At 42.7% G+C, this 22,982-nt stretch overlaps 1 protein-coding gene across 3 annotated transcripts in view; it reads right to left on the reverse strand.

Annotated features, from left to right (window-relative positions):
* PGBD2 (piggyBac transposable element derived 2) overlaps nt 1–15,066 on the reverse strand; it is a 31,652-nt gene extending 16,586 nt beyond the window's left edge. The window contains exons 1-2 of one of the 3 annotated variants that reach the window (XM_024116348.3): nt 14,835–15,066; nt 4,395–4,567 (exon numbers count right to left, since the gene is read on the reverse strand). The gene's annotated coding sequence lies outside the window, so the exon portion shown is untranslated. Of the gene's footprint in view, nt 1–4,394; nt 4,568–14,834 lie in introns of those variants that run through there. The other 2 variants (XR_002890650.3, XM_024116349.3) reach the window with 2 other exon arrangements.
* Nucleotides 15,067–22,982: the final 7,916 nt, after the last annotated feature.

A 22,982-nucleotide genomic window follows, 5' to 3' on the forward strand; every position in this document is an offset into this window, starting at 1 on the left:
TGGAATGTAAGAAAAAAAAATGTCATGAAGAACCTAGGGGTAAGACGGGAATAAAGACACAGACCTACTAGAGAATGGACTTGAGGATATGGGGAGGGGGAAGGGTAAGCTGTGACAAAGTGAGAGAGTGGCATGGACATATATATACTACCAAACGTAAGGTAGATAGCTAGTGGGAAGCAGCCGCATAGCATAGGGAGATCAGCTCCGTGGTTTGTGACCACCTAGAGGGGTGGGATAGGGAGGTTGGGAGGGAGGGAGACGCAAGAGGGAAGAGATATGGGAACGTGTGTATGTGTATAGCTGATTTACTTTGTTATAGAGCAGAAACTAACAGACCATTGTAAAGCAAGTATACTCCAATAAAGATGTCAAAAATAAAAATAAAAATATCAACTCTTACAAACAGAAAAATATATATATATGAAGAAAAGTGAACAGAGCCTAAGAGACTTGTGGGTCACCATCAAGTCAGTCAACATACACATTTTGAGAATCTCAAAAGGAAAACAGAAAAAGGGCACAGACATTACTTGAAAAAACAATAGCCATAAGTTTCCCAAATTTGAGGGAAGACACAGATCTACAAACCTTGAAGTAGGATAAACTAAAGAGACCCACACCAACACACATCATAATCAAACTGGCCAAAGCGAAAGCAAGAATCTTGAAATCAGGAAGAGAGAAGCAATTCATAGTATAAAGGATCTGCAATAAGATCATCAGTCTGTTTTTCATCAGAAACCTTAGAGGCCAAAAGGTAGTAAGATGATATATTTAAAGTGCTAAAAGAAAAAAAATTGCGAACCACGATTTCTATATTCAGCAATACTGTCCTTCAAAAATGAGGGAGAAATTAAGATATTCTCAGACAAACAAAAGTTGAAGGAATTCATTACCACTAGATCCACAATACCAGAAGTGCTAAAGACAGTCCTTAATGTTGAAAAGAAAGGATGCTGGACAGTAACTCAGTCATACTTGAGAAAAGATAAAGTTACCAGTAAGGGTAACTTTAAAGGGTTTATATATATAAACCCATATTTAAAAAAACAACATTGTTGTCATTTTAGTTTGTAACTCCATTTCTTATTTTCTACAGAATTTAAAAGATGAATGCATAAAAAACAATTATAAATTAAAGGTGTAATTTTTGACATCAATAATATAAGGGCGGAAGAACTTTGTAAGAGAGGAGTTTATGTATGCAACTGAAGCAAAGTTGCTATCAACTGAAATTAGTTACATTAGGATATTCTATATAATCCCATGGTAACTGCAAAAAAAACTCTAAAGAATATGCACGAAAGGAGATTAAAAGGAAATCAAAACATGACACTGCAAAAAATCAACTAAACACAAAAAAGGTAGGCAGTAATGGAGGAAAGTGAGAGACAAAAGAGCTATAAGATAGATAGATAGACATACACAAAACAAATAGCAATGTGACAAAATAAGTCTCCCCTTTTCAGTAATTATTTTTAAAGTAAATAGATTAAACTACCTAATCAAAAGGCAGATATGGGGGAGGTGATATCAACAGATGATGGACTAGGAAGCTCTAGGTCCTCATTCCCCACAGAAATGCAAGTTAACATCAATATATGGACCAGAATACCTTTATGAGAACACTACTAAATTGGAAAAACCCAGGTTCCCTCCTCCTGGGTAGGAAAAAACCCAGTCTTTCCCTCCTTTGCTTCTCTCCTGTGTTTCTTCTTTACCACTCGCACAGAACATTTCACTTCTGACACTTCTAGTGACCTAATTCGGGGGGCGGGGAGGGGTCCGCACAAGTAACTCTCTGCAAACACCAGCTGGGTGTCCAACAATTCTGACACTATCTACCTGGAGACAGTGTCAGATACCACAGGTTAAGGGCTCAGTACCACAAAACTGCTCCCCACATCAGATGCCAATTACAAGTAGTAGGTCCCCAGGTTACCCACAATTTCTGTCTGACTTGGCTACAAATCAGGGGTTCCCATGATCCCTTCCTTGGGTTCAATGAATTTGCTAGAGCAGCTCAAAGAACTCAGGGAAATGCTTTATGTTTACCACTTTATTAAAGGATATGATAAAGGATATAGATGAACAGCCAGATGAAGAGATGCACAGGCCAAGGTATGGGGAAAGGGTGCAGAGCTTCCATGCCCTCTTCAGGCATGCCACTCTCGCAGCACCTCCATGTGTTCACCAATCCGGAAGCTCTCTGAATCCCATACTTTTGGGATTTTTATGGAGGCTTCATCATGTAGGCATGATTTATCATTAATCCCGTTTTCAGCTCTCTCCCTTCTCAAGAGAATGGGGAGTGGGTGGGGCTGAAAATTCCAAGCTTCCAATCATGGTTTAGTCTTTCTGGTAACCAGCCCTCATCCAGGAGCCATCCAGGCACCCAAACAGAGTCACCTCATTAGAACAAAGGACACTCCTATCACGCAGGAAATTACAAGGGTGTCAGGAGCCCTGTGCCAGGAACCCAGGTCAAAAACCAAATATTAGGACAAAAGATGCTCTTAGTACTCTTATCACATAGGAAATTACAAGGATTTCAGGAGCTCTGTGCCAGGAACTGGGGCAGAGATCTATATATTTTTTCTATTATCTCATAGCCCACCCCCTGGGCTCTGGCCACAGACCCCTTACAGCAAAATGATACCCAAGTCAAAAGATACTGGCACATTACTAGAACCCCATGCAATCGTTAATAATCATTCGAGTTCATCATTTTGTTGTATGAGGATGTCTCCCAGGGTTAGGCCACTCCGGTTTGCAGTCTTTCATTCGATCATATCAGGTTCCAAAAGCAGGAGTGGTTTCAGCAAACATATGGCTTCACTCTTTCAGACATCTGACATAATTGAGCTAAGAAACAATGTCATCTCTTGCTCTGAGCTCTTTTGAGGTACTAATGTAATACTGAATTTACCTTTTTACATAACACATTTATTCACTACTTACCCTTAGCTACTATTCCTCCTTCTATTCATTTATACCCAAACTCTTCCATTTTTGGAAGGTTCATTAGATTCAACCATTGTGTTGGTCTAGGTTGCAGAAAGCAATATTAGCCTAGCAAGTGCCTTCCCTCAGTCCACTCCCATTTAGAGAGGGTGAGGTTACGTAGGTACAGAACTAGTGGGCTATCTTTACCACCAAGCAATATAGCTGCAGATGGGATGAAGGCACATTCTGCCCGATCAGGCCCTTAGGAATTCTGACATAAGGTTTAAAAATATAGTTTCTTGCTTAGGAATCAATCAACTTGTATTTGCAGCCCTGGTCACATGACCACTGCCATCAGGTAGGAAAAACAAACAAAAAGTTGAGGTGATGTGAGGAAGAAAAAGAAAAAAAAAAGAGAGAGAAAAAACTATAGTTATTATACCAACATCCTCCTCCTTTGGCAAGAAGGTAAGTCATATCAGCATCCTTTGCCACCCCTACTTCCCTAGATCCACAAGAAAAATAGACGAATCTATCCAGTGGGGACACTCTTCTAGTCCCACTCATGTTTAGTATGAGTAGACACTCACGAAGGTGTGTAAAGCCAGTGCTTCATGCCTTTATTCTCCTCCATTTTAGACAACCAATGTTTCAAATGCCCATTCCAATTCTCTATCAAACTAGTACTCAGAGGAGAATATTTCTCTGCCCATTGTTGGACATTACAGACTGTAACACGTGTGCCTTGGTCTAAAGAAATGACAGTTAGCACCCCAAATTGGTGCAGTATCTTCTGTTCCAGTTCTTTCACAGTATTCTGAGCATTTTCATCTACCATTGGGCAGGCATAGCCCTGTCCAGAGTCAGTGTCTATTCCCAGTGTCAGGACCCATTTGTAGCCCACCACGGCTACCAGCATTGTCTCACATGCCAACCATGATCAGAGCCTTCCCACCAGGGAATCTGCCATATAGCCATGTGCAATTTCTGTCTCTCTCGTTGACACAGAGAACTTCTCTTACTGGTATTTTGTGCATGAGAGTACAAGAAGACTATGAGGAAATTCAACCCATCTTTACTTTGCTGCAGTGACCCCTATGTCCACACATTTCACGGACCCAGGTGGCCATCTCAAGGGAGCACATAGGAGTATCTGCTTGCTGATTCCAACACCTGTTAAACCTGGAAAAGAGTTCTTCTGATGGGCACTGACATGTCCTACTTTAAAGCACCCCTCAAATTTCCACAAGCCTGTGCCCCACAAGGGCATCCCTTTAATGGGCCAAGTTTCCACTGCCCTCCTGCCTGACCATATGGCCAGTCTATTGGTCAGCATCCATGAATCAATAAAAACCCAAACATAGGGGCTTATACCATTGTTCATTTCTTCCATCACTGTTAGGAAAGCAGCATGCAAGTCAGCCCACCAAGCTGATTTGTTTTACCTTCTTCCATCAGAGTGGTGGCCTTCCAAATAGGATAGGATGTTGTCCATTCACCTTCTAAATGCCATCCACAAACGAAGCAACTCTTTGTTGGTCAGTTAAGAGTTCTTTATAAGGCACTGTCCAAGTGACAGAAGAATCCAGCAACTCCTCACACAGTTACAGAGTCAGTCCTAGAGAAAAAGAAGCCCCCTACTCGTGAGTATCTCCTTGCACTCCCCAGGCAGCATCATCCTGTATAAACCATTTCTATTTTATTATGAAATCCTTCTAGGCACTGCCATCCCCATTAGAGTGACTCTCTGACATCATCCTACACATTGAGTATTTCAGGTTTTAAGATAATTTTATGTCCTTCAGTCATAGGGGTAGCTTCAATTAATAATGTCAAATGGCAAGATAGTAAATGCCCCTCAAATGGAAATTGTCTAGTATAAATTCCCAGTAGTGATCGCTGGGAGGCACTCATAGGCTTTTGTCATAAACCACAGTCTAGGCTCCACACGGGCTATCACACAGAGAATTTGTCCCTACCAGCAATCCAACTTCTATTCCACACTACTTACTGGTTCCTATTTATCATGTCCGATTAATATTGCTCAAAGGGTAGAGTTACATGCCTTCTGTTTACAACATTAGGTAGGGGAAACATCCCCCAGATACAACGTCCATCCCCATAATACAATCAGAAAAAAAAGATGCAACCACTTCACATAAGGCCTGTTCAAACAACAATTCTACAAACTTCAATCTTAATTCTATCAACCCTAACTGTGGCCTCCATTAGGATCACATCAACAGGTTTTGTCTTACGATATTAGGTAGGGGAAGTGTTCCCCAGCCAAACACAATATCGATTCCCATAAAACATTCAGGTAAAGAAAACACAACTTCTTTACATAAAGCTTGTTTAAACATTTCAACTTTCACAATCTTATTATCTCTTACACTTTTTTTTTTGGCTGTGCCACGCGGCTTGTGGGGATCATCGTTCCCTGACCAGGGACTGAACCCAGGCCCTTGGCAGTGAAAGCACCAAGTCCTAACCACTGGACCGCCAGGGAATTCCCAACTCACACTTTTATACTCTCTAAATCTAACTGTAGCCTGTGTGAGGGCTTCACCAATAGGTCTTGGTACCACAGTTCGTAGGACTCCTGAATCAACCCCCTGACCATTTTACCCACTCATGTGCAAAAGACTTTGGGTCCCTAGTAAGGGTTGAGCCAAGGTACCCTGGCCCTTTTGTCAACTGTCAACTTGATTAATCTGCCTAACCACTGCCCCAAGTGACTGCTGGCGAGGTTCCTCATTGTGGTCTCTGCCTTCTGGCTTTTTACTCCTCCAAACTGGGATAAATAGAGCAGACTTGTTTGGGACCCCTACAGGCTGGGGGACCAGCAGGAGATCCCTTTGGCTAACACCCAGTCTTTGGTATTGCTGTATTAAAACCTTTGTTTTAACCCCATCAATGTCCATTTTATTCATCCCACTTCTTTTTGTTTTTTTTTTAATTAACATCTTTATTGGAGTATAATTGCTTTACAATGGTGTGTTAGTTTCTGCTTTATAACAAAGTGAATCAGCTATACATATACATATATCCCCGTATCTCTTCCCCCTTGCTTCTCCCTCCCTCCCACCCTCCCTATCCCACTCCTCTAGGTGGTCTTCATCCCACTTCTTAACAACCATCTAAAGATTTCCACCCTGCTGAGACAAGTCCTGTGACTCTCCCCTTTCTATTTCACCTTTCTTTCACCCCTATCAATATTTGCTTAATTCACCTTATTCCTTAATAACCATATAAAAATTTCCACCCTGCTAAGACCAGTCTCTTGATTCTTTCCCCTGCTTTTTCTTGTTCTCTTGTCCCAGGAACGGGGGTCAGAGACCAACGGAAAACCAAAGCCAATAGAAAACCAAGAAGGGATTCCATTGAAAAGGGTAGGAAAAGTTCATGGCATTTTGCACACACATGCTTCTCCTCCATCTCAGTGTAGTTAGGTGCAACTAGGAGAAAACCTAGTTCTGGTTTGCCTGAGGCCTGCTTGAGGGACAGATTTCTGTCTCACCAGACTTGGAGCACTGACAAGCATGTTGGCATAGTTTGGAAGACACTGAAAATGTAGGCAGGTGCCACAGCACAGTAGCTGCAGAGATTCTGCAGTTCAGCAGGCAGATGTGTGGGAGAGCAAGAAATTACAAGCTCCTGAGAAGAAATAAGGACAAGCAGTGTAGAGAAATTGAGACAATTAAAAAGTACAAACACAAGCCCAGAGAAGATACATCACTAGAAAAGGATGGGGAGGTCCCAAACTTCCAGGTGGGCTGATTGGTGAAGGTATTCTACTAAACGAAGCCAGTCCATTAAGACCGGGACAGGAAGTTGTTTTGTCAAATGACCAAATCTCAGCAACAGATCACAAAGTATACAAAGAAACAAGGAAACATGGCCAATCAAAGGAACAAAATAAAACTCCAGACTGGACCCAAAAGAAAAACAGATTGCTGAATTTCTTAATGTAAAATTCAAAACTACTTCTTAAAGATATTCAATTAGCTAAGAGAAAACACAGATATACAACTAAACAAAATCAAGAAATGCATGAACAAAAATGAGAATATCAACAAAGAGATAGAAACTATAAAAAAGAACCAAACAGAAATTCTAGAGCTGAAAAATATAATAGCTGAGCCAACCTTACCCTGATACTAGAGCCGGACAAAAACACTAGAAGAAAATTAAAGACCAATAGCCTTGATAAATATGAACACAAAAATTCTCAATAAAATACTAGCAAACTGAATTCAAAAGCACATTGAAAGGATTATATACAACAAAGTAGGATTTCTGGAATGCAAGAATAGTTCAACATTAAAAATCATGTAAAATAAAACATGCTCATATTAATTGATGCAGAAAATGCATTTAACAAGATTCAACACTGCTTCACAATAAAAACACTTAATAAACTAGGAATAGAAGGAAACCATCTCAACATAACAAAGGCCATATATGAAAAAATATCACAACTAACATCATATGAAATAGTGAAATACTGAAAACTTTTCCTCTACCAACAGGATGGAGATAAGGATGCCCACTCTGGCCATTCTACTCAACATAATACCAGAAGTCCTAGCCAGACAGAACCTTTGGGCACGAAAAATAAATAAATAAATAAAAGGCATCCAAATTGGAAATGAAGAAATAGCATTACCTTTTTGCGGATGACATGATCTTACATGTAGAAATCCCTAAAGATTTTTTAAAAACCTGTTAGAATTCAGCAAAGTTGTAGGAATCAAAATTAACACACTAAAATCTATTCATTTTAGTTGCATTTCTATATACTAACAATGAACAATATGAAGTAGAAATTAAGTAAACAATTCCATTTACCACAGCATTGAAAAGAATAAAATATTTAGGAACAATCCTAACCAAGAAGGTGAAAGAGTTGTAAACTAACAAAAAAACATTAATGAAAGCACTTTAAAAAAACACCAAAAAATGTAAAGACATCTCAGGTTCATAGACTGGAAGACTTAATGTTGACAGTATGTCAATACTACCCAAAGTAATATACAGATTCAATGCAATCTCTATCAAAATCCCAATGGCATTTTTGGCACAAATAGAAAAAGCCACCTAAAAATTCACATGTTATATCAAGGAACTCCAATGGCCAAAACAATTTTGGAAAAGAACAAAGTTGGAAGACTTACACTTCCTCATTTCAATACATATTACAAAGCTACAGAAATCAAAACAGTATGGTACTGGCATTCAAGACAGACATATAGACCAATGAATCAGCATAGAATGCCAGAAATAAACCTTCATGTATACAGCCAGGTAATTTTCAAAAAGGGTGCTAAGACCACTCAGTAGAGAAAGGACAGTCCCTAACAAATGGTGTTGGAAAAACTGGATATCATGCACAAGGATAAAGTTGAACACTTACCTTGCATCATATACAAAAATTAACTCAAAACATACCAAAGACCTAAATGTAAGAGGTAAAATTATAAAACGCTTAGAAAAAAACATAGGGGAAAAGATTCATGACATTGGATTTGGCAATGATTTCTTGAATATGACACCAAAAGCAGAGGAAACAAAAGCTAATACAGACAAATGGGACTACATCAAACTTAAAACTTCATCAAAGGATATAATCAACAAAGTAGAGAGGCAATACATGGAATGGGAGAAAATATTTGCAAACTATATCTTACAAGGAGTTAATATCTAGAATATATAAAGAACTCCTATATCTTAATAACAACAAAAAAAGTAACCCAACTAAAAAGTGGACAAAAAACATGAACAGTCATTTCTCTAAAGATATACAAATGGCCAATAAGCATACAAAAAGATGCTCAACATCACTAATCACTAGGGAAATGCAAACCAATACCATAATGATTTATCACCTCATACCCATTAGGAGGACCACTTATCAAAAAAAAAACAGAGAAAATAACAAATGTTGGTAAGGATGTGGAGAAATTGGAACCCTTGTGCACTGTTAATGTGAACATAAAATGGTGCAGCCACTATGTAAAACAGTATGATGGTACCTCAAAAAATTAAAAACAGAACTACCATATGATCCAGCAATACCACTTCTGAGCATTTAACCAAAAGAACTGAAAGCAGGGTCTCAAAGAGACACCCAGTTTCATAGCAGCACTATTCACAATAGCCAGGAGGTGAGAGCAACTCACATGTCCACCTACGGATGAATGGATAAAGAAGATGTGGTATGTATCTACAATAGAACATTATTCAGCCTTAAAAGGAAGGAAATCTTGTCACATGTTACAACATGGATGAAATGAGAACATTATGCTAGTGAAATAAACCACTCACAAAAAGACAAATACTGTATGATTCCACTTACATGAGGTATCTAAAGTATTTAAATTCATAGAAACAGAAAGTAGGATGGTGGTTACCAGGAGTGGGTGGAGGGGAAAATGGGAAGTTGATGTTTAATGGGTATAGTCTCAGTTTTGTTAGATAAAAATGTCCTGGAAATTAGTTGCACAACAATGTGAATATACTTAACACTACTGAAATGTACACTTAAAAGTGGTTAAGAAGGTAAATTTTATTTCATGTGTTTTTTACAATTAAAAATAACAAATAAAATTTAAAGCAAGCATTATCAGAGAAAATGAGGGTAACTTCACAGGGAAAAAAGGTGGGACTCATCAGAAAGATATAATAATTTTAAACTTTATGCATCTAACAATACAACTTCAAAATACAGTAAAAAGTAATAGAATTATAGTAATTGACAAATCTATCGTAACAGTAAGAGATTTCAACACACCTCTTTCAGTAACTGATGGTCAAGCAGACAAAATTACTGAGACTTGAGCAATAGAACTGACATGTTTGACCTATCCTACATAAACGGAGCCAGGGAATGACATTAGCAAGGTGGTGGAATAGGAATGCATCTCCCTAAACAAACAATGATTTGGAAGGCAACTACAGACAAAAGTGCCTTTGTGAAAGCCTTGGGATCCAGATAGGAGGTTGCAAAACCCCAGTGAACCCCAAGGCCAAGGACAGCTGCTCTAAAAAGGCAGGCCCACATCCTGGTGGCAAGCTCACATGGTTCTGCCAGCAAACTGAAAGCAGCCCCAACTCCCTACAGACTCAGCTCCAGACCTGCCTGGTCACGGTCCTGTAACCATCTGACAAGGGACCCAGGAAGAATCATGCATCCATACCCCTAGTAACAGGCCTACCATCCTTGGACCAGACTACAGATCCTGAAGCAGACCTGTGACCTGGCTCTAGCCCTGCTCCCAGTCCTGCTCACCCAGGGATCCAGCAACACCCATCTGTGCCCCTGGCAGCAGGCCTGCCAACCTTAGTGCCAGCTGTGGGTCCTGAAGTGGCACTGAGACTTGGTTTCTGCACTGCTCCAGTGTGGTCCTAGAGGCAGTCCTGCCCACCTGGGGATCTGGCAGGAACCAACCAACCAGCAAAAAGCATTTAACCATAAAGAAAATGACTGATAAATTCTACTACCTTTAAATTAAGAACTTTTCAGTCCATCAGAATAAACTCAAAAATGGGAGAAGTTATCTGCAACAAATATAAGGGATTAGCATCTAGGAGGTAAGAATCATCTAGGATATATAAAGAAATCCCAGACACAATTAAGAAAAACACAAATAACACAACAGGAAAATGGGCAAAATGATATCAGGAGGCACTTCTCAAAGGAAATACAAAAAGAAGACAGACATGAAAAGATGCTCAATCTCATTACTGTTCAGGAAATGAAATTAAAACCACAATCAGATATCACTTCACAGACATCAAGTTGGCAAAAATTTTAAAGGCAGAGATTATCAAGTGCTGAAAAGGACAATGAGTAATGCAAGAGGCCACATACTGCTGAAAGGAGTGTAAACGGTATGCTAGTATCTACTAAAGTTGAACATGCACAAACCCACCCACCCAGCAGTCCACCCCCGGTATTTACCCTAGAGCAGGGGTTCTCAGCCTCGACACTCTCATTAGGAGTCAGACAATTCTATGGTGCGTGGGAGAGCAGGAGATGGGAAGGCTGTCCTGTGCATTGTAGTATGTTTAGCAGTGTGCCTGGCCTCTACCCACTAGAGACAGGAGCACACCACCTCCCAGTTATAACAACCAAAAGTGTTTCCCTTTCTTCCCTTACCCCTATCTCACCTCACCTCCTTCACCCCTGTTTGAGAACTACTTCATCTGTGCACCAGGAGACCAGGACAAGAATGTCCACTGCAGCACTGTTTATTTAGAGTAGGAAAAACTAGAGACAGCCCAAACGGCCATCAACAGAATGGATGCAGTGCAATACCACAGAAAAAGTGAGTGAGGAACTTTAGCCACACACACAACTGAATGGATCTCAAATAAAAGACAATAAGCAAAAAAAAAAAAAAAAAAAAGAAAAAAAAAGAAAAAAGAAAACTTGCTACATGATTTCATTTTATAAGGATCAAAAAGTTAAACAAAATTAAAATATTATCTGGAGACACATACACATTGTAAAACTATAAAGAAAAGCAAGGAAATGATTAAGAGGAACTTCAGAATAGTAGTTACCTCTGAAGAGAAAAGATGCAATTGGGGCAGACACACAGGGGATTTCTAAGATTTTGACAAGGTTCTACTTCTTAAACTGAGTGGAGTGTTCAAAGTTCTTTCATGACTCTTTAAACTGTTCCTATGCATCTTATATGTTTTTGAACGCATATTTTGCACAGTTATACATGCACTCACAAAGGCACAGGGACATTCCCACACACCTGAGCAAATATGATCAAGTTGACCCACTCAATGTCCTTTGAGAAGACCACTGTCTGCAGTGACACGGAAGTGGCAGGCAGAAGGCATTCATCTGTGGTGTTCCAGAGCACATATATCTCTTGCAGTTACAGGAAGAAAATTAGAATACAGTCATCTCCGCACTCAACAGTCTGTGTCTCTCATGAAGAATCTCCTTATAGAATCCTCATAAAATCATTTACCTAAACTTTCTCAAAGCACAGCTAGTCTGCATCCCAGCTTGTCAACCCAGTGCCTCTGATCACCCGTGTCCTCCTCTGGTCCACTTGACAGCGCACTTAACTTCCTCTACAGCTTGTGAGAAGAGCTCACTGCCCAACCAGACCACAAGCTCCAGGCATCACAGAAGTGAGTCCCCACAGGCATTCAATGAATCTGTGTATGTAACCACAACCTCTACAGGGCTCCTGCCTCCCTTCTCTTCTGACCTTCCTTGGCACTCACACAGGCTGGCTGCAGATGCCAGGTGTCTGAGGTATGGGAGAAAGACTTTGGTCCTGCAACTCCCCAACCTCCCATTCACATGTATGCAGTCTGGTAAGAATGTGGACTATGGAGCCAACAGGGGCGAGCTGTGTGACTGTGGGCAAATCACTTACCTTCTCTATGCCCTCATCTCCTCACCCACAAAATGGGATCTGCATGGCACCAACTCTTGTAGGGTGTTATGAGGATGAGAGTCAATGCCTGTGAAGCACACACAACAGGCCTGGCTCTACAAGTGGTAGCTACTTTTTCAGATCCACAACCCTTCACCTGCAATTCTCAAGTCAAAAATGTTGTGAAAACTGAACATTATTTCAAACTTTGGGCAACAAACTGCCTGGCAGCAAAACCTGAAAATATCTGAAGCTCTTTATAATACCTATTTCTGTTACTTACTATAGATATTGATAGATATTGCTACAGAAATTCTATGTTTGGTCAAGGAGTGCTTCAGTGTGACTTTGATACAATTCAAACATTCTGACATTTCCCCATGTCTGGTTGGGTTTGGGTCAGAGAGTATGACCTGTGTTACCATTTCACAGTCACACCACTCTCAGCAGCTCAGCTCATCACCTTTTCCTCTGCTTTACCCTAGGCTGACCCTTATCTACTCACCAACATTCAGTGACAGCCCCCAACCAGTCATTCCCACACCAGCCCATACTCATAGCCTAGGGAGAACTTCCCGAGGTCACAATCCCATGAGCCCTGGAAATAGGTCAAGGCCGCTAACAGCTGGGTCCCCAGCCTTCTCCCACCTAGGCTCAGGCCAACTCACATCCTGCAACCTTCTTCTCCAAGTTGAGGCTTCCTCTATCACAGATTTCACCTCAGTTGCAACACATGACCCCACCACATGCCCTGTGATGGCAGGGCAGGTGCAGAATTTATTCACCTCTGTTCCTCAGAAGCCAGCACAGCTCCTGGCATGCAACAGGCACCCAATAAATACTTGCTGAACTGAACAACTTGTGCTGCTAAGAAAATGGCCATACTGCAGGGCATCCTCCTCATCCTGTAGCAGGCCTTCATCTTCATCTTCACTTTCTGGCTTTAAGACAGCTATTTTTAAAAGTACTAAGAACTCTTAATATCTGATTGCCCCTAACCAAAATGCATTCCCAAAGATTCTCTGAAACTCTGCATAGGAAATGTCTATCAGTGGAGACCCAATTGATACAGTGGACTAGATGTGGGTAACTTGGAGCTGTGTTTTGCGCATATTAGGATGGAAATGCTTTTGAGATAACCCAGAAAGGTAGCAATAGGCCACAATCCCTGTGGGTCTGAGACAGAGAAATGGCCTGGGCTGAAGTGATAAACAAGTGAGTTTTCTGAGGATTTATGGAATGCTCAAAGCCACAAGAATCCTTGAAGCCACAAGAGATCATGTAAGGGAGGAAGCCCACACTGAAAGAGAAGCTGGCCAAGGAGGGCATCTGCAGAGATCTGAGGGAGGAGGTTGACTTGAGAGGTAGGAGGAGAACTAGGAGAGGCTGAGCAGCCAAGGGCCAGATGGGTCAAGGCACATAGGGTGACCACCTATGCCAAAGCTGCCCGAAGGCTCAGCTGGACGCTCTCAACTGGCCCTGGCATCCAAGAAGAAAAGCCTCTTTGATTTGAGATCTGGTGGTCCCAAGGGCCACTCTGAAGGATCTTGGAGGTAAGGGGGTTTCTACTGTTTAAAATATAAATTTTTCCAATGAGACACGACAACTAAATACATCTAAATCCTGACTTGGATCCTATACCACAAAAAGGAGATGGACAAGAAAAGCAAAAAAAATCTGAATAAGGCCTGTAGATGTTAGGTGTCCTGGTTTTGCTAATTGTTCTGTTAAATAAGATGTTAACATTTGGGGAACCTAGGTGACTAGAATGTGGGAATTCTTTGCACTAGTTTTAAAACTTTTTTCAAATTCTTAAGTTACTTCAAAAAAATTTTTTTGAAAATAAGACATTTTATAAAAGTAAATGCCTCAAAGCTAAGCCAGGTGTACCACAGCTCAGGAATGGCCTTTGTGAAACGGGGCCCTCCTCCTTCTTCTCCTACCCATCTCAATACCAAACAAAAAGGGGAGAAAGGGAGAAAACAAAGACCCTATTTAACATCGGCGATCCCAGAAGCATGCAGAAACTATAAATGCCAGAAATGCCCTGCACCCAGAGCGTCCCGGCGCGGAGCCGCCCCTCCCCCTAAGGGGCGTGGCGTGGGAGCCGCACCCCACCCACCCCTCCCGACCCCGCCCACAGATGTCCGCCCACACCGCCCCCAATCTGCCCCGCGTCAGCCTGACCCAGCCCCAGCTCCGCCCACAGTCCGTCCGGCCTCCAGCCCAGGCCAGCCCCCAATTCCGCCCAAGGGTCCCAGCCACTCCTCCCTTAGTACATCCTGCGTTTAGCAGGCCCCGGTCCCGCCCACAGCCCGGCCTCGCCCAAAGTCTCCTGCCCCCAAGCCCGCCCCGCCCCAGCTGAGTCCTCCCCGGTCCCAGCCCAGCCTCCCCGTCTCGCAGCGAGGGCGCCCCGGTGCGGCCCTCTGAGCTCCGCGCCCGGAGGTCCATTGTCCCTGTCCCGGTCCCACCTACCCGTCGTCCGCCTGCGGCAGCGAGGGCCAACGCCTCGGGCACCGTTGAGAAAACGCAACGCCAGGGCGCGCCGCTCCCACATCCAAGAGGGGCCCAGTCGGCGGTGCAAGCGGGACGACGCCTACCTGCGCCGAACGGACCTGAGCCTCGTGGGTTCGCGCCAGATACCACCAGCAGCGCGGAACCCAAAGCGCCGCTGCCCCGCCGGCGTCGGGCGTCGCGGCCGCGCAACGTCCGGCACGAGAGCACTCGGTTCGCCTCGGCCCGCCTTCTGTTCTCCGCCCAGGACACGCCCCTGCCCAGGACACGCCCCCGGATTCGAGCGACCATCGAGACATTGGGACCTCCGCGGCGCCTAGAGGGGACGCAGAAGTGCAGGGCCCAGGACGGCAGAAATATCTTCTGACCCTCTTGCAGCCCCTTCTCGTCCTGTCCCCTTACATGCTAGCCTAGGAAAGCCCTTACATGCTAGCCTAGGCACTTTACTCGCTATTACTCAGGAGGGGACGAAGTCTTTTTTCTTTCTAGGTCGGTGGTTCTCCAATGTAGTTCCAGACCAATGGCAGCTTCACTTGGGAACTTGATAGAAATGCAAATCCTGGGGCCCCACCGCAGACCTACCGAATCAGAAACTCCGAGGCCAGGCCCAACAATCTGCGTTACTGGACCAACCTCACACCCTGGACTTTTGGTCTGGATAATTCTTTGTTGTGGGGCCCTGTCCCATGTATTGCAGGTAGGGTCACCTGATAAAATATAGGGCGCCAAGTTAAATTTGAATTTCAGATAAAAATATACTCTAAAATTAATCTTGGAGTTATGTATTTCATCTGGCGACCCTACCCACAGGTATTTTTATTTGCTAAATATGGCAGCCGTGATTTTAGGATTTTGAGCATCCCTCGCCTCTACCCACTAGGTGCCAGTAGCACACCACACCCCTGCTCCACCAGTTAAAACAGCTAAAATTGTCTGCAGACAAGGTACCTTGCGCGCGGCGCGGGGAGGGGGGGTGGCCGGGGGGGAGGGAGAAATCGGGGCGGGGGAATCCCCCTTCCAGCCTGGACCACTCCCATCGCCTCCCCATACACACACTTTGAGACTGTTTCATAAAGTATATAGGAAGTGACTTTACCGAAAAGGGTGCCTTGTCCTCCAAGGGTTTTTCTAAACACAAAAATCCTTGGGACCAAACTGTGCTAAACATTCAAGAAGAGGGCCAAGTAGTGAAGGTTTTGTATTTGCTTCTCCACCCTGGCACTTCTCATAAGGGTTTTGGTCACTGTAAAGTGTAAACCACCTGGGTCAGAAAAATAAGTTACCATGCCCATTTGTGAGATTCTGGAGCCAAGGGCACACTCAAGTTTGTCATTGTTTTTTCCACAAATATGTATTGTTGCCATGCAGACCAGATACAGCGGAGAACAAAAAGTTATTGTTCTCATGGGACTCACTTTTTAATAGAGAAGGCACTCAAGAAACAAATAGTATCAAAAGTGATAGGTGCTGTGAAGAAAAATGAAGCAAGTTAAGGGGGTAGAAGATGAGCTCTGGGAGGGCGGGATGCTATTTTAGGTAACATAAATGCAGTGTTTCCTTACCTTCCTTTGTTCCCCAGAACCTACATCCCATTCATTCATTCATTCACCAGGCATCTACTGAATGCCCAGTCTGTGGCAGTCACTGCTTACATTCCAGTGAGAGAAGCAGACAATAAACAAACAAGTGAAATATATGGTATGCAAAGTGGAAAGTTCTATGGAGAAAAAAAAAAATCAGGGAAGGGGAATGTTTAAATAGTGTGGTCGTGGAAGTTCTCCCTGAAAAAATTATATTTGAGGGAAAAGCCAAAAGATATGAAGAATAAGCCATGCAGAATTCAAGGAGGAAAATACTTGAAACAGGGAGAACAGCATGTTCAAAGGCCCTGAGGTGGGAGCAAGCCCAGCACTTTGGAGGAACAGCATGGCTGGAGATGAGTGAACAAGGAGAGTCAAAGCAATTAAGTTGGAGAAGTGATAAATCACGTGCCAGGTATGTGGCCAGCCTCTGTGTGTGCTTGGGGCTCTAGCAGAGGAGGAATGCAGTCTGATGAAGCCTTTATAAGTGCCCTCGGAGGTGAAGCAAAGGGCCAGACAGGACGCTATTATAGTGGTTCAGACCAGACATGATGGTGACTTGGAACAAGGTGCCAATAATGGAGGCAGAGAGACGTAGTAGGATCCTGGATATATTTTGAAGGTAGAGACACAATAGGGCTTGCTCATAGATTGGATGTAGAACATGAGAGAAAGGAGGTAGAGAAGACTCAAGGGTTTTGGCCTTCAGAAGTAGAAGAATAGCGTTGCCATTGACTGACAAGTGAAAGATGACAGAAGGAGAAGGTTTGGTGGGAGGTAAGGAGTTTGGTGTTACATGCATACTGGAATCCTCATTGTTTTGGGACCTTGTTTAGCAAATTAGTGGAGGTTACTGACTGGCTTGTCTTTTCTAGATGAAGAAATACCTATCCAGCTCATACCCACCTTTGTCTTAATTAATGGTTAGGATCCTCACCTAAGCCGTTTTCTCCTTGGTGACTTGGACCAAGGAGAAAATGCGCAGTAAAAATCTGAGATTTTGCTTGGATGACTGGATTGTTCCACTCAGAATTTAGGTTCCTCACTCCCATATGAATAATGGAAATATTCACAACCCCTAGCCGATTCATAGAGTTTAACCTGGGGAGGGATTACACTGAGCCTTCCCCCTCCATTCTAGCTCCCCAATTCCTTCCTCCTCAGATAATAGAAAGGGTGTATGAAAGGACTTCACTATTCATACAGCAATACGTGTGCTGAAGACTGTGGCTCTTCTTTCATGAGTGACCTCAAATAGAGGATGGAGGAATCTGAGAATAAGAAGCAAATACTCTTCCAGAATAAACAGCATACAAACCACCAGAAATATCAGGTCCCTATTTTGGGCTATTAGGATCATAGAGATTTGGGGAAGGGGGAATCTAAGATACGGGGAGAAATAAGTATAGAACAAAAACGGTGAAAAAGATAGTCAGGAAAAGATGGACTGAAGGTGGAGAAGAGAGGGAAGAGAATTATGGAGTAGTGGGTGACAGTGTCCTCCAGGTGAGCCCATCTAGTGGCTCAGGTGCTCTCTCCTTGACTGCTGTTACCTTAAAACAATAAAACAGCCAAATATTTTACCTGCAAAATGGGAGCAGCAAAGAACTGCAGTTTGGGACATGCAATCATGGCAAACCACCTGCAAGTACCGTAAAGCAAAGGAGAAGAAACTGTTTTATAGAGGAGAAGGGAAAGTTGGGAGGGGCTGTTACAAACAAAAAGTCCACTGAAGTATGGTGGCTTTTCATTGTCTGAGTTGTGACAACTTCACATTGGCTGTGCTGTTGCCAAGCAAGGAGAAAAAAATCTTTCTTCCTCATGCTGGCAGTGGTGAAGTAGGGCCATTTCCAGCCAGAGATGCAAACTATGTGTCTCTTCCTACTAAGATCCGTATTGACTCAGTGGTACATGTGTGGCTCTCCCCCTTGTGGCCTCTCAACTCTAATACAGTAAAGTTCCCTTTTATTAATTTTCACAGTGGACTGCCTTCTTGGAGAATATTGAAGGAATTTTTTTTTTTAAATAAAGAAACCGTTTCTTTACTTGCGGTATTGGAGGTTTTAATCATCCTTGTAGTGAGTTGAATGGTGCCCTCTCAAAAGATATGTCCACCCAGAACCTCAGAATACGACCTTATTTGGAATAAGAGTCTTTGCAGATGTAATAAAGGTAAAGTGAAATCATCATGGATTAAGGTGGGCCTTAAATCCATTGATGAATGTCCTTGGTGTTTTTTGGCTTGTGGCTGCATCTGTCCAATCTCTGTCTCTTCTTCACGTTTTTTTTTTTTTTTTTTTTTTGCTACACACACAGCATGCAAGATGTTAGTTCCCCAACCAGGGATTGAACCTGGGTGCCCCCTGCAGTGCAAGCACGGAGTCTTAATCACTGGACCCCCCAGGGAAATCCCTTCACATGTGTCTTTGTGTGTCTTCTGCTTTTCTGTCTCCTATAAGGACATCCATCATCCCACTTCTGTGTTTTAAGCTGTTGCTCATAGTATTGTGGCAAAAAGAAAACAAAAAATGTGTTCTATGAGTCGTTTAGGTTTAGGGCTCAGCATAATGGGGTCTTAGTTTTCATGTATTTAAAAATGTTAAAGTAGGCTTCCCTGGTGGCGCAGTGGTTGCGCGTCCGCCTGCTGATACAGGGGAACCGGGTTCGCGCCCCGGTCTGGGAGGATCCCACGTGCCGCGGAGCGGCTGGGCCCGTGAGCCGTGGCCGCTGAGCCTGCGCGTCCGGAGCCTGTGCTCCTCAACGGGAGAGGCCGCAGCAGAGGGAGGCCCGCATACCACCAAAAAAAAAAAAAAAAAAAAAAAAAAAAAAAAAATGTTAAAGTCACTTTTGTAGCTTATTTTTATTTCAGCTGGAGCTTTTTTATGGCTTTGGTTAAAATTTAACTTTATTTCTTGTTTCTCTTAAACACACTTTATGCCAAATTTTGTTGAGTTCATCATATGCCCACAGTGACTAGCATGAAATTTACCAACTCTTATATATGCTGCTGAGTATAACTCAAACTTTCATTTATTGCTTAATTCTTATTATGGCTGTGACCCATGAAGGTGAATTGAGCAAGGAGTAAGGAGATACATAAACAGTGTGCCCCATGCCTGCTCCTTTCAGCTCTTTATAATCTAGAGAGCATTCTCCCTGCAATGTGGATACTAGCACATGTAATTTTACCAAAAATTAATTTAAAAATCAAGACCAAGTCTACATGTTTACGGAGGTTTAAAGACCCCATGTAGACATTTTCAGTGCCTTGCTTGGAAATAAGCTACATTAATAATTTTTTTAGTTGAACTTTTTTTAAAAAAAATTCAAATTTGGAGTGATAAGGAGGATAAAAAACCTACATAATAGGAATTGGAAAATATCAGCCCATTAAAGCAGAATTCTTTCTAAAAATGCAAATTTTGAAATTGTCTTTAATTGAGAAATAGGCTAAGTTTTAAAGAAAATTTTTTGGAAAAAAGTATTAAAGTGAACTTCAGATTTTTGGCTCTGAAGAAAGAACCAGATGCCAAATATTGTGTCAAGCTACAGTCTCCTGCTATTAACGGGCCCAGGGCAATAAAAGTGGCATTAACCGCGAGGTTGCTGGTTTCTCAGAACTTGCTTGTTAAGAGATGATACTGAACATGATATACATACTGACGACAACTGAATTGATTGGGTGTACTCTGTACGATTAAGGATTTAATGTCCTATGTAAAGTTAAGAATTACTTTTGGTAAAGAATATCCACAGGGATGATAAATATATGCACAATTAAACATAACATGTATTATACAATATCAGGAATGCAATGCACATGCTTATATTAATGCTACATTAATATTGTAGTGTGTTAATTCCATGATACTTATGTGTGACAATATATAGTATATACTATGCAAAATTAAACATATATAGTATTAATAGAAATATAAGTGAGGAAAGACACTGAAACATGGGATACAGAGGACTATATTATTCTTTTTCATGTCTTCTATAAGCACATGAAAAGAGTTGCAATGAATATAAATAACTCATTTCTTGGATTTTTAAATATATATCTTTTTATTTTAAAAGTATTTTTTATCCAAAATTCTAATTTAATTGGGTGTCCTACAACCCATAGTGTATGATGCCCTTATCTTCAGGTAAAGACTTGAGAGATGAGGTCTCTAGCTTCCGTGTTGACAGTAGATAAAAGGGGGCCCAGCAAATGCAAGGAGAGAAGTTGGGAGGCTACAGAGATATCCAGACGGAAAATGGTGGTTGGAACCAGGATGGGAGCAGTGGAGGTGCTGTGAAGTTGAAAGTAGAGCTGATGGAATTTACTGATGTGAGTGTGAGAGGAGTCCAGAATGACCCCCTGGAGAAGTGTGGGGTTATTGCTGGTTAAGACTGGGAAGATAGGCAGGTCAGGGCCAAGATGGACAGAGATCAGGAGATTGGTTTGACCTATTCTGTGTGAGGTGCCTATTGGACACCCCAATAGACCCATGTGGAGTTCCCAGCTAGAGAGATACACTGGGGTGATCAATATAAATGGTATTGAAAGCTGCAAGCCTGAATGAGAGTACCAGCCACGAGGGTAAGTGGATTGGATTGCAGGGTGGGAGTGGAGCCCCTTCCGGGCCACCTGTCCTTCCCACCAGGGAGGCTGAGCTGAGTAAACTTCAATCCCTTAGTTGGCCACGATGCCTACCAGTGCATGCAGGCCAGATCTCAGCTGCCAAGCTGGAGAGGACAGGGCACTGGCCTCCCTGACATGACCTGGGAGCCCAGGCAATTCAGACAAATCTCAAGGAAGGCGCTTAGGGTTCTGTATTCTACTCAAGTTTCTGTTATGTGGAGATAAAACAGAAACTTCGGGTTGAATTCTTCCTGAAACACATTGATCTCCTCACAGTATGACAACCATCACTGAGTCACTCTCCAATCATTCATTTTTAATAGAACAGGGCCCCTGAACTTGGACCTCCCCATTAGCAGCCAGGCGCCCCAGGCTGCAGTTCCCTCATCTCGGAGTTTGCTTGTTTCCCTATAATTTAACTCCTTCTCCCCCAGAGGGATATCAGAGAAGCACTTTTCCAATTAAATTAGGGAACTGATTAACAGGGTTCTGAAAAAAGCAAGTCTTGACTTTGTTTTTCCTGGTCCGCCAAAGACAGACAGGAGCCTTTCCCCATCCTCAGCCCTATGCTCCTGCCTCTCCCTCAGCTGCTTTCTCGGGGCCAGAGTCCTTCAGTCACAACATCCTCAAAGGCAGTCTTGCCACAGCTTTGCTCCCTTGAGCAGCAGACCCCTCGCTGCTCACACTTACCCCCTTGTCACCCCAGTGTGTGTTCAGCTGGGCTGGCAGTATGGCCTCCACATGTATGGGAGCCACTCACCACCAAAAAGAACTAACACTGCAGGAGAGGCACTGGTCTCCATGAAGTCAGCAAAACTAGATAGCAGCCACAGTCACACCCCTCTGGCTTCTTTCTGTTTGTTAAGCTCCCAAACAATAGCCTGTTGCTGGGGGTCCCCAAGACCACTCTCAGCTTCGATAGAAAGACTCACAGAACTGAGAAAAGCTGTTACATTCATGGTTATGGTTTATTACAGTGAAAGGATACAGATTAAAATCAGCAAGGGTAAAACATACAGGGTCCAGAAAAGACCAGGAGCAGGCTTCCAGTTGTTTTCTCCTGGTGGAGTCATACAGACAGTGCTTAGTTCTCCAGTGAGGACAACACAGAGTATTATCAACCAGGAAAGCTCACCTGAGCCTTGGTATTCAGAGTTGTTACTGGGAGTCAGTTTTGCTGGCTGACCTTAGTCTCCAGCCCTTTCAGAGGTCAAGCTGATACTGCATGGCCCAAGGCCCCCAGCATAAGTCAGGTTGTTGGTATAGACTATCTGAGGTGGCCCAAGCTCCAGGTAAACAAAGACACTCTTATCAGACAAGTTATTTCAAGGCCTTATAAGTTACCTCCCAGGAGCCAGGAAAAGCCTTCTTTGGAATGTGCAGGGTTTGGCAGCTCCAGACCTGCTGAGTCAACTCTTTACTGCATAGACCTCACGAAGGCCTTAGAAGTTTTCATTTTGTTGGTCATTGCCTAGAAAAGTAGAAATTGGCTATAAAGACTTTGGCTACAAGGGGTTGGACTTTTCTTCAAAATGTTTTTTAAAAGTATCTTTGACCATCCTCTGTACTTTCCATCAAAGCACATAATTCTTATTAAGCAAAAGGGATGATAGGTTACTGAATCAAACATCTTTGAAATTTACATGAGGAAACCCAAAAAGTTTAACCCATATTCCACACTCATAATTACAGATCTTTCCAGAAATATCTGTGTCACAGCCAGTCCACACTGTCCTCACCCTCTGGGTCCCTCTGCTATCTGGCCCCAGGGTTGACAGATAGAGGAGAGGATAGTGTGAGCATCTCTCAGGCTAGTGGGATGCAGGCAGGGTTTCCCCATCCTTCAGAGAACCATTAATGTCATCAGCAAAGTCCAGTTTTTATTTAAAAATACAATGG

Source organism: Physeter macrocephalus, chromosome 2 (genome assembly GCF_002837175.3).
Source record: "Physeter macrocephalus isolate SW-GA chromosome 2, ASM283717v5, whole genome shotgun sequence".
Taxonomy (NCBI): Eukaryota; Metazoa; Chordata; class Mammalia; order Artiodactyla; family Physeteridae; genus Physeter; species Physeter macrocephalus.